This window comes from Brassica rapa, unplaced genomic scaffold (genome assembly GCF_000309985.2).
Source record: "Brassica rapa cultivar Chiifu-401-42 unplaced genomic scaffold, CAAS_Brap_v3.01 Scaffold0601, whole genome shotgun sequence".
NCBI classification, from domain to species: Eukaryota; Viridiplantae; Streptophyta; class Magnoliopsida; order Brassicales; family Brassicaceae; genus Brassica; species Brassica rapa.
The window spans coordinates 1-12,121 of NW_022610541.1; the positions used below are offsets into that span (position 1 = coordinate 1).

At 50.3% G+C, this 12,121-nt stretch overlaps 3 non-coding genes across 3 annotated transcripts; all 3 read left to right on the forward strand.

Annotated features, from left to right (window-relative positions):
- The first annotated feature begins 6,168 nt into the window (after positions 1 to 6,168).
- LOC117130623 lies at positions 6,169 to 6,324 on the forward strand. The gene has a single exon (XR_004453945.1). It is a non-coding gene; the product is annotated as a 5.8S ribosomal RNA (ribosomal RNA).
- A 1,101-nt stretch (positions 6,325 to 7,425) lies between these two features.
- LOC117130624 lies at positions 7,426 to 7,581 on the forward strand. The gene has a single exon (XR_004453946.1). It is a non-coding gene; the product is annotated as a 5.8S ribosomal RNA (ribosomal RNA).
- Positions 7,582 to 9,614: 2,033 nt separating this feature from the next.
- On the forward strand, positions 9,615 to 9,770 carry LOC117130620. The gene has a single exon (XR_004453944.1). It is a non-coding gene; the product is annotated as a 5.8S ribosomal RNA (ribosomal RNA).
- The last annotated feature ends 2,351 nt before the right edge of the window (positions 9,771 to 12,121 follow it).

The window sequence follows — 12,121 nt, forward strand, 5'->3', positions numbered from 1 at the left end:
TTCTGTGTGTGCTGACGGACACACACGGTCACACACAGACAGCCACGAACGTCCTGTGTGTGCTGACGGACACACACGAACGTCCTGTGTGTACTGAACAGACAGCCCACGTGGGCCAAAATCACCCACGGACAGCCAAAATCACCCGAGAAGCCAAAAATTCAAAAAATCAATATTTTTGAAGAAAGTTTTCTGAAAGGAAACATCAAAAATATGTCAACAAAGAGTTTAGGATGTCAAGTGTTGATCAAAAGTTACTGTAGACATCCATTTGGACCACAAAACCCCAAACTCTGTAGCATGCAAAAGACATGGTTAGAAGCAAAAGAAAATCATGAAAATTTACCAGAAAATAGCTTTAACCATTCTTATGAAGCATGCAAAAAGTCAGATTCAAATTCAAAGTATTTGTTTTTTTTTACATTAAAAATACTCTCGGAACATAACCAATGTCTACTGGTGACAGACTGAAAAAAAGTGTTTTGTCTATATAAGGGGTAGGCACTCTTTTGAGCCTACCCTCAGTACCCGAAGGGGTTTGTAGTGTTGGACTGCTCGGTCCAACACTATCGATGGTTGGGTTGAGGTCGATGGCCGGATTGTCTCCGGTGAATTTTTCGGTAACTTTTCCGCTGAATTTTCCGGTGGACCGTTTTGCCCCTAACTTCAAATTTTCGCGCTTGTGTTGTCTTAGCCTGGTTTCATCCGTCTTCCAGTTGCTCTTTTGATTACATCTAAATAGTGGTTGCAAAGATTGATGTTAAGGGGGCAAATGAACATTCGGCGTATGAGTGGTGATTGGATAGCTAGTGTTTGTAGGCTCTATGCTCGCGCACCCAACTACAGACCAACTATCCTCCTCAGTTTCTTCACTAGCATAGTTTTATGCTTGTTGAACTGATCTGGGGCCTGTGTTGCGTACCTTTCTGGAAGGAATTGTTAAGCTTTGCTTAAAATATTGTTTGCGGCATCTCCTTCAGTGGGGAAGTCGTGAACACATAAGCCGACACTTGTGATCCTTGCGTGTTTGCATAATTTATGCATTGTTCGCAAAGGTGAATAAGCTGTTTGCTGAGATCTCGGGCGGTGACTCGAAGAAATTCTGTCCCGCTAAGCACGTTTGTCTCCGGACAAAAGATGACGGTCAAGTCTGCGTCTGTTCCCACTTTCCATGTGTTTGCGGGAATATGACGTGGTCTTGCCCTGATTTATGAATGCTACCTGGTTGATCCTGCCAGTAGTCATATGCTTGTCTCAAAGATTAAGCCATGCATGTGTAAGTATGAACGAATTCAGACTGTGAAACTGTGAATGGCTCATTAAATCAGTTATAGTTTGTTTGATGGTAACTACTACTCGGATAACCGTAGTAATTCTAGCGCTAATACGTGGAACAAACCTGACTTCTGGAAGGGATGCCTTTATTAGATAAAAGGTCGACGCGGGGTCTGCCCGTTGCTCTGATGATTCATGATAACTTGACGGATCGCATGGCCTTAGTGCTGGAGACGCATCATTCAAATTTCTGCCCTATCAAATTTTGATGGTAGGACAGTGGCCTACCATGGTGGTAACGGGAGACGGAGAATTAGGGTTTGATTCCGGAGAGGGAGCCTGAGAAACGGCTACCACATCCAAGGAAGGCAGCAGGCGCGCAAATTACCCAATCCTGACACTAGGAGGTAGTGACAATAAATAACAATATCGGGCTCTTTGAGTCTGGTAATTGGAATGAGTACAATCTAAATCCCTTAACGTGGATCCATTGGAGGGTAAGTCTGGTGCCAGCAGCCGCGGTAATTCCAGCTCCAATAGCGTATATTTAAGTTGTTGCAGTTAAAAAGCTCGTAGTTGAACCTTGGGATGGGTCGCCCGGTCCGCCTTCAGTGGGCACCGGTCGGCTTGTCTCTTCTGTCGGCGATATGCTCCTGGCCTTAACTGGTCGGGTCGTGCCTCCGGCGCTGTTACTTTGAAGAAATTAGAGTGCTCAAAGCAAGCCTACGCTCTGTATACATTAGCATGGGATAACATCATAGGATTTCGATCCTATTGTGTTGGCCTTCGGGATCGAAGTAATGATTAACAGGGACAGTCGGTGTAGAAACCCGCAAAAAAAAAAAAGAGAGAATGGTCGAGTATCTTTGTGGTGGTCGAGTTGCGGGCGATCAGATTGTTCTTGTTTAAACCATGAGTCAAGTATGCCACTAGGACATGTTTTGACAATGTCATAGATTGATCAGATGGATGTTTTGGAAGCAAGCACGACGGGATTGAAGCACGACGGGAAAACCCAAAATTGGACGAAACCCCTAATTTCGGTATTATGGAATTTTTCGAGGAAGCCGAAGGATCGGGAAATATTTTCTCTCAAGTTCAGAGATCAACTGGAGTTTATTAAAAATGTTCAGAACATCAGAAAGGGCGTAGAAAAATATTTGGGATTGATCGCAGGACGAAAATTCACCGGAAGAGTGAAAATCAGACGAACAGACCGAGAAGCTCGAGGTGGCTCGTTGCATGGGATCAGAACATGGTGTCAACTGTTCAGTAAGCTGAGTGTCTACAGAAGCTCGAGGTGTCACCGTGCATGGAAGCTGCACATGCAGCTTGACATGTAGAAGCACGAGGTGGATCGACCAAGCACGAGGTGTCTTCGTGCATGCAACCGAAGCATGCTGATCGACATGTGTGTGCTGGGGTGTCGTCTTGCATGAGTTCTAGCCATGCATCCTGACATCAGGGAGGAGTGGTGGCGTCCTGCATGTATCCTGTACATGCAGCCAGCCATGTGGAGCACGAGGTGCCGTCGTGCATGCGTCCGGAGCCATGCGGAGCGACACACGGGCGGCCACCAACCTGAATCCGATTGGCTGGTGTTTTCTATAAATACCCAGCCACCCCCTTCAGTTTCAAATATCCATAACACACCAAAGCAAGTTCAAAACGTGGCTAGAGAGAGAGAGAGAAAGAGAGAAAGTGATCGATTTAAAAGTATGGTTGATTCTTAAGACTGATACTCCCCCGAGAAGGCCAGTTCCGTCCAATTGTTGATTCTTTACGATTTTGAGGCGGAAGCTCTGTCTAATTCAATCTGTCCAAGCCAGTCATATTCTCCTACAATCAAGTGGAGGTGCTGTCCGGAGTTAGTTCAGATCCACGGGTCCAGGTCAGTCGAAGTTCTGCTCGATACTCCACGGGAAGTCCAAAGAACTGTCCAGAAGCTAAAGAAGGTTCTGTCCGAGTTCAGATCTGTCCGTCCAGACCTGTTAATGTGTACATGGTGAAGCAGAGGTTCTGTCCAAGTCGAGATCAGTCCAGTCCAGTCCAGTCCAGTCAAGTCGTCCATTGGGTTTTGGCCAAGTCTTCTCCGATCAAACCGCTACTTATCGGCAAAGAACACTGTGAGTTGTGATCAATTGATTGCTGACTTGTTTTCATGCTGGTTCCCGTTACATGGAAGTTGGATCATGGCAGGAGGGCGAATCTAACTGAGTAACGGTTTGATTAGTTAATAGTTGAGTATTGGTTGATTGAGTTGATAGCATGCTTAGTTATTGCTTTGGAATCATAGTACCATGCTAATGGTAAGGTTGATTGGTTAGTTAGCGAATGCTGAATACTTGCTTGTTGTTTGAGGTTAGTCAGCTCTTGGTAAGGGAGTGACTAACTGGTTGAGTTGTTTAGTAATAATATTGTTGTTAGTATTGTAGAGTTAGAGTGTGATGCCATATAGCTTGTGTGAAACCCACCATGCTAGGCATGTTTGAGGTGGATTAGTGTTTCCTCGACCTCGTACCCAGTGGGTTTAAGGAAACCCCTTATTCGCTGGATCGAGAGCAGTCAGAGAGACGGGCTCATGGCCTATGGCTGAGTGGTTACACGGACGGGTAGTGACCGGCAGTGACCCGACTGTACTGGGGCTGTCTCGTGGTGACCCGACCGTACTGTGGGCCACGATCGTCGTGTGACAACCGACAGTGGCCCGACTGTACTGGGGCTGTCGCGTGGTGACCCGACTGTACTGTCGGTCGCGTTCGGTTGAAAGTTCCTTCTTCTGGCCTTTGTGGTAGGGAGATAGAATATTGCCGAGGATAGAGGAGGCACACTAAGTCACAAAGGGGCCTAGTTATAGTGTAGATAGTGTAGAGGGTTGTTGAACCCTAGATTGATTTGATTTTGAGTTTAAGTGGTTAGCTTGTCATTAGCGGTTATGATTTCATATCGTTAATTATCTTGTGATTATTATCCGCTGCGTATTTTGGATTTTGCTTGTTGTTATGGAATTGTGCTATTAGGTGAACCTCTCGCTTTAGATTGTTTGGGGTGGGATAGCGAGGGGTTGTATTTGTTAGATGGGGATCATAATTCACTGAGTAACATTAGATTACTCATCCAACTCCGTTGTCCTTTTTTCAGGTCGCTTTAGGTAAGGATGATCGGATAGCTTGGTGCTGGACGTTAGGACTGGCGGTGTAGATTTTCATTCCTTTTGTAAACGGTATTGAGTTATTTGTTTTGTTGGCTCAGTTTGGCAGTCGGCCGGGCCCAGTCTCGAATTATTCAATGTATGAATATTTCCTAAATAAATAAAAGTAATCGTTTTATATGCGCTTCATAGTACTCTGATATTTGACGGGTTGAAAAGCCATAGGCCTTGATCTAACAGAAAACGCTAACTCTAGGTACGGGTTGCAAAGCCTTATGCCTTGACGCAGCGAGACGAGTTAGTGGATGAACTGGTCTAGGTCATGGAGTAAAGTTTGTGACTCTGACCGGATCTTCCCTAGTCCGTCACGTAGCGCTTCCGGACCATGGTGTTGGGTTGGACGGTCAGTCATGTTCTTGTTTGATTGTTGGCTGGCCGGTTGGCTTTTCATCGCCAACCCTTGGTGTGGGTCGTCCGTCGGTCATGTTCTTGTTTGATTGTTGGCCGGTGGATTAACCTATGTTTAGGACGGTTCGGGGGTGTTACAGTCGGGGGCATTCATATTTCATAGTCAGAGGTGAAATTTTTAGATTTATGAAAGACGAACAACTGCGAAAGCATTTGCCAAGGGTGTTTTCATTAATCAAGAACGAAAGTTGGGAGCTCGAAGACGATCAGATACCGTCCTAGTCTCAACCATAAACGATGCCGACCAGGGATCAGCGGATGTTGCTTTTAGGACTCCGCTGGCACCCTATGAGAAATCAAAGTTTTTGGGTTCCGGGGGGAGTATGGTCGCAGGGCTGAAACTTAAAGGAATTGATGGAAGGGCACCACCAGGAGTGGAGCCTGCGGCTTCATTTGACTCAACACGGGGAAACTTACCAGGTCCAGACACAATAAGGATTGACAGACTGAGAGCTGTTTCTTGATTCTATGGGTGGTGGTGCATGGCCGTTCTTAGTTGGTTGAGCGATTTGTCTGGTTAATTATGTTAACGAACGAGACCTCAGCCTGCTAACTAGTTACCTGGAGGCATCCCTTCACGGCCGGCTTCTTAGAGGGACTATGGCCATTTAGGCCAAGAAAGTTTGAGGCAATAACAGGTCTGTGATGCCCTTAGATGTTCTGGGCCGCACGCGCGCTACACTGATGTACTCTACGAGTTCACACCTTGGCCGACAGGCCCGGGTAATCTTTGAAATTTCATCGTGATGGGGATAGATCATTGCAATTTTTGGTCTTCAACGAGGAAATCCTAGTAAGTGCGAGTCATCAGCTCGTGTTGACTACGTCCCTGCCCTTTGTACACACCGCCCGTCGCTCCTACCGATTGAATGATCCGATGAAGTGTTCAGATCGCGGCGACGTGGGTGGTTTGCCGTCTGCGACGTCGCGAGAAGTCCACTAAACCTTGTCATTTAGAGGAAGGAGAAGTCGTAACAAGGTTTCCGTAGGTGAAACTGCTGAAGGATCATTGTCGTACCCTGGAAACAGAACGACCTGAGAACGATGAAACATCACTCTCGGTAGGCCGGTTTTTTACTGTGCTTGTCGATTCCGTTGTTATGCGTTCATCCATGCCCAAGACTCCAGTTTTGGTTGGATCATACGCATAGCTTCCGGATATCACCAAACCCCGGCATGAAAAGTTTTAAGGAAAATGCAACTAAACAGCCTGCTTTCGCAAACCCGGAGACAGTGTTTGTTCAGAAGCTGTGCTGCAATGTAAAGTCTAAAATGACTCTCGGCAACAGATATCTCGGCTCCCGCATCGATGAAGAACGTAGCAAAATGCGATACTTGGTGTGAATTGCAGAATCCCGTGAACCATCGAGTCTTTGAACGCAAGTTGCGCCCCAAGCCATCTGGCCGAGGGCACGTCTGCCTGGGTGTCACAAATCATCATCCCCCCATCCTCTCGAGGATATGGGACGGAAGCTGATCTCCCGTTTGTTACCGCACGCGGTTGGCCAAAATCCTAGCTAAGGACGTCAGGAGCGTCTTGACATGCGGTGGTGAATTCAATTCTTGTCATACAGTCAGACGTTCCGGTCCAAAAGCCCTTGATGACCCAAAGTCCTCAACGCGACCCCAGGTCAACCGGGATCACCCGCTGAGTTTAAGCATATCAATAAGCAGAGGAAAAGAAACTAACTAGGATTCCCTTAGTAACGGCGAGCGAACCGAGAAGAGCCCGGCTTGAAAATCGAACGTCTTTGGCGTTCAAATTATAGTCTGGAGAAGCGTCCTCAGCGATGGACTGGGCCCAAGTTCCCTGGAAAGGGGCGCCAGAGAGGGTGAGAGCCCCATCGTGCCCGGCCCTGTCGCACAACGAGGAGCTGTCTACGACTTGGGTTGTTTGGGAATGCAGCCCCAATCGGGCGGTAAATTCCGTCCAAGGTTAAATATGGGCGAGAGACCGATAGCGAACAAGTACCACGAGGTAAAGATGAAAAGGACTTTGAAAAGAGAGTCACAGAGTGCTTGAAATTGTCAGGAGGGAAGCGGATGGGAGCCGGCGATTCATCCCGGTCGGATGCGGAACGGAGCAATCCGGTCCGCCGATCGATTCGGGGCGTGGATCTACGTGGATTAAGGTGGTGATCTAAGCCTGGGCTTTTGTTACGCACGCGGAGACGTCGCTGCCTTGATCGTGGTCTGCAGCAAGCGCCTCACGGCGTGCCTTGGCATCTGCGTGCTTGGGGCGTCGGCCTGTGGGCTCCCCCTTCGTCCCGTCTTGAAACACGGACCAAGGAGTCTGACATGTGTGCGAGTCAACGGGTGAGTAAACCCGTAAGGTGCAAGGAAGCTGATTGGTTGGATCCCTCATGGGTGCACAGCCGACTTCAGTTTTGGTTGGATCATACGTATAGCTTCCGGATATCACCAATCCCCGGCACAAAAAGTTTTAAGGAAAATGCAACTAAACAGCCTGCTTTCGCAAACCCGGAGACGGTGTTTGTTCGGAAGCAGTGCTGCAATGTAAAGTCTAAAACGACTCTCAGCAACAGATATCTCAGCTCCCGCATCGATGAAGAACGTAGCAAAATGCGATACTTGGTGTGAATTGCAGAATCCAGTGAACCATCGAGTCTTTGAACGCAAGTTGCGCCCCAAGTGTTCTGGCCGAGGGCATGTCTGCCTGGGTGTCACAAATCGTCGTCCCCCCATCCTCTCGAGGATATGGGACGGAAGCTGATCTCCCGTGTGTTACCGCACGCGGTTGGCCAGAATCCTAGCTAAGGACGTCAGGAGCGTCTTGACATGCGTTGGTGAATTCAATTCTCGTCATACAGTCAGACGTTCCGGTCCACAAGCTCTTGATGACCCAAAGTCCTCAACGCGACCCCAGGTCAAGCGGGATCACCCGCTGAGTTTAAGCATATCAATAAGCGGAGGAAAAGAAACTAACTAGGATTCCCTTAGTAATGGCGAGCGAACCGGGAAGAGCCCAGCTTGAAAATCGGACGTCTTCGGCGTTCGAATTATACTCTGGAGAAGCGTCCTCAGCGATGGACCGGGGCCAATTCCCTGGAAAGGGGCGCCAGAGAGGGTGAGAGCCCCGTCGTGCCCGGACCCTGTCGCACAACGAGGTGCTGTCTACGAGTTGGGTTGTTTGGGAATGCAGCCGCAATCGGGCGGTAAATTCCGTCCAAGGCTAAATATGGGCGAGAGACCGATAGCGAACAAGTACCACGAGGTAAAGATGAAAAGAACTTTGAAAAGAGAGTCACAGAGTGCTTGAAATTGTCAGGGAGGAAGCGGATGGGAGCCGGCGATTCATCCCAGTCGGATGCGGGACGGAGCAATCCGGTCTGCCGATCGATTCGGGGCATGGACCTACGTGGATTAAGGTGGTGACATAAGCCTAGGCTTTTGTTACGCACGCGGACACGTCGCTGCCTTGATCGTGGTCTGCAGCTCGCGCCTCACGGCGTGCCTCGACATCTGCGTGCTCAGGGCGTGGGCCTGTGGGCTCCCCATTCGACCCGTCTTGAAACACGGACCAAGGAGTCTGACATGTGTGCTAGTCAACGGGTGAGTAAACCCGTAAGGTGCAAGGAAGCTGATTGGTTGGATCCCTCACGGGTGCACAGCCGACCGACCTTGATCTGCTGAGAAGGGTTCTAGTGTGAGCATGCCTGTCGGGACCCGAAAGATGGTGACCTATGCCTGAGCGAGGCAAAGCAAGAGGAAACTCTGGTGGAGGCCCGCATCGATAGTGACGTGCAAATCGTTCGTCTGACTTGGGTATAGGGGCGAAAGACTAATCGAACCACCTAGTAGCTGGTTCCCTCCGAAGTTTCCCTCAGGATATCTGGAACTCGGAAACAAGTTCTATCGGGTAAAGCCAATGATTAGAGGCATCGGGGACGCAATGTCCTCGACCTATTCTCAAACTTTAAATATGTAGGACGGTGTGGCTGCTTTGTTGAGCCATCCCACGGAATTGAGAGCTCCAAGTGGGCCATTTTTTGGTAAGCAGAACTGGCGATGCAGGATGAACCAGAAGCCGGGTTTAGGCCAAGGAAGTTTGAGGCAATAACAGGTCTGTGATGCCCTTAGATGTTCTGGGCCGCACGCACGCTACACTGATGTATTCTACGAGTTCACACCTTGGCCGACAGGCCCGGGTAATCTTTGAAATTTCATCGCGATGGGGATAGATCATTGCAATTTTTGGTCTTCAACGAGGAATTCCTAGTAAGTGCGAGTCATCAGCTCGTGTTGACTACGTCCCTGCCCTCTGTACACACCGCCCGTCGCTCCTACCGATTGAATGATCCGATGAAGTGTTCAGATCGCGGCGACGTGGGTGGTTTGCCATCTGCGACGTCGCGAGAAGTCCACTAAACCTTGTCATTTAGAGGAAGGAGAAGTCGTAACAAGGTTTCCGTAGGTGAACCTGCGGAAGGATCATTGTCGTATCCTGGAAACAGAACGACCTGAGAACGATGAAACATCACTCTCGGTAGGCCGGTTTTTTACTGTGCTTGTCGATTCCGTTGTTATGCGTTCATCCATGCCCAAGACTCCAGTTTTGGTTGGATCATACGCATAGCTTCCGGATATCACCAAACCCCGGCACGAAAAGTTTTAAGGAAAATGCAACTAAACAGCCTGCTTTCGCAAACCCGGAGACGGTGTTTGTTCAGAAGCAGTGCTGCAATGTAAAGTCTAAAACGACTCTCGGCAACAGATATCTTGGCTCCCGCATCGATGAAGAACGTAGCAAAATGCGATACTTGGTGTGAATTGCAGAATCCCGTGAACCATCGAGTCTTTGAACGCAAGTTGCGCCCCAAGCCTTATGGCCGAGGGCACGTCTGCCTGGGTGTCACAAATCGTCGTCCCCCCATCCTCTCGAGGATATGGGACGGAAGCTGATCTCCCGTGTGTTACCGCACGCGGCTGGCCAAAATCCTAGCTAAGGACGTCAGGAGGGTCTTGACATTAGGTGGTGAATTCAATTCTCGTCATACAGTCAGACGTTCCGGTCCAAAAGCTCTTGATGACCCAAAGTCCTCAACGCGAACCCCAGGTCAACCGGGATCACCCGCTGAGTTTAAGCATATCAATAAGCAGAGGAAAAGAAACTAACAAGGATTCTCTTAGTAACGGCGAGCGAACCGGGAAGAGCCCAGCTTGAAAATTGGACGTCTTTGGCGTTCAAATTATAGTCTGGAGAAGCGTCCTCAGCGACGGACCGGGCCTAACTTCCCTGGAAAGGGGCGCCAGAGAGGGTGAGAGCCCCATCGTGCCCGGACCCTGTCGCACAACGAGGCGCTGTCTACGAGTTGGGTTGTTTGGGAATGCAGCCCCAATCGGGCGGTAAATTCTGTCCAAGGCTAAATATGGGCGAGAGACCGATAGCGAACAAGTACCGCGAGGTAAAGATGAAAAGGACTTTGAAAAGAGAGTCACAGAGTGCTTGAAATTGTCAGGAGGGAAGCGGATGGAGGCCGGCGATTCATCCCGGTCGGATGCGGAACGGAGCAATCCGGTCCGCCGATCGATTCGGGGCGTTGATCTACGCGGATTAAGGTGGTGATCTAAGCCTGGGCTTTTGTTACGCACGCGGAGACGTTGCTGCCTTGATCGTGGTCTGCAGCACGCGACTCACGGCGTGCCTTGGCATCTGCGTGCTCGGGGCGTCCAAGGACCAGCGTGCTGATATGTGTACTGATGGACAGCCACAGACGTCCTGTGTGTGCTGACAAAAACACACGGACAAACACGGACACACATGGACAGCCACAGACGTCTTGTGTGAGCTGGCGGACACCCACGGACGTCCTGTGTGTACTGAACAAACAGCCCATGTGGGCCAAAATCACCCGAACAGTCCACGGGAAGGGTCAGCATGCTGAGTCCAAGGACTAACGTGCTGACATGCGTAATGATGGACAGCCACAGACGTCTTGTGTGTGCTGACGGACACACACGGACAGCCACAAACGTCCTGTGTGTGCTGACGGACACCCACGGACGTCCTATGTGTGCTGACGGACACCCACAGTCACACACGGACAGCCACGGACGTCCTGTGTGTGCTGACGGACACCCACAGATGTCCTGTCTGTGCTGACAGACACCCACGGACTTCCTTTGTGTACTGGACAGACAGCCCACGTGGGCCAAAATCACCCGAACAGTCCACAGGAATGGCTAGCGTGCTGAGTCCAAGGACCAATGTGCTGATATGTGTACTGATGGAAAGCCACGGACGTCCTGTGTGTGCTGACGGACACACACGGACAGCCACAGACGTCCTGTGTGTGCTGGCGGACACCCACGGCCGTCTTGTGTGTACTGAACAGAAAGCCCACGTGGTCCAAAATCACCCGAACAGTCCACGGGAAGGGTCAGCGTGCTGAGTCCAAGGATCAACATTCTGACATGCGTACTGATGGACAGCCACGAACGTCTTGTGTGTGCTGACGGACACACAAGGCCACACACGGACACACACAGACAGCCACAAAACGTCCTGTGTGTGCTGACGGCCACCCACGGACGTCCTATATGTGCTGACGGACACCCACAGATACACACGGATACACACGGACAGCCACGGACGTCCTGTGTGTGCTGAGGGACACCCACGGATGTCCTGTGTGTGCTGACAGACACCCACACACGTCCTTTGTGTACTGGACAGACAGCCCACGTGGGCCAAAATCACCCGAACAGTCCACGGGAAGGGCTAGCGTGCTGAGTCCAAGGACCAACGTGCTAGTGTACTGGCAGACACCCACGGACGTCCTGTGTGTGCTGGCGGACACCCACGGACGTCCTGTGTGTGCTGGCGGACACCCATGGACGTCCTGTGTGTACTGTACAGACTGCCCACATGGGCCAAAATCACCCGAACAGTCAACGAGAAGGGTCCTGTGTGTGCTGACGGACACACACGAACACACACGGACACACACGGACAGCCACAGACGTCCTGTATGTGCTGGCAGACACCCACAGACGTCCTGTGTGTACTGAACAGACAGCCCACATGGGCCAAAATCACCCGAACAGTCCATGGGACATCCACAGACGTCCTGTGTGTGCTGACGGACACACATGGACACACACGGACAGCCACGGACATCCTGTGTGTGCTGACGGACACCCACGGACGTCCTCTGTGTGCTGACGGACACCCACGGACGTCCTGTGTGTACTGAACAGACAGCC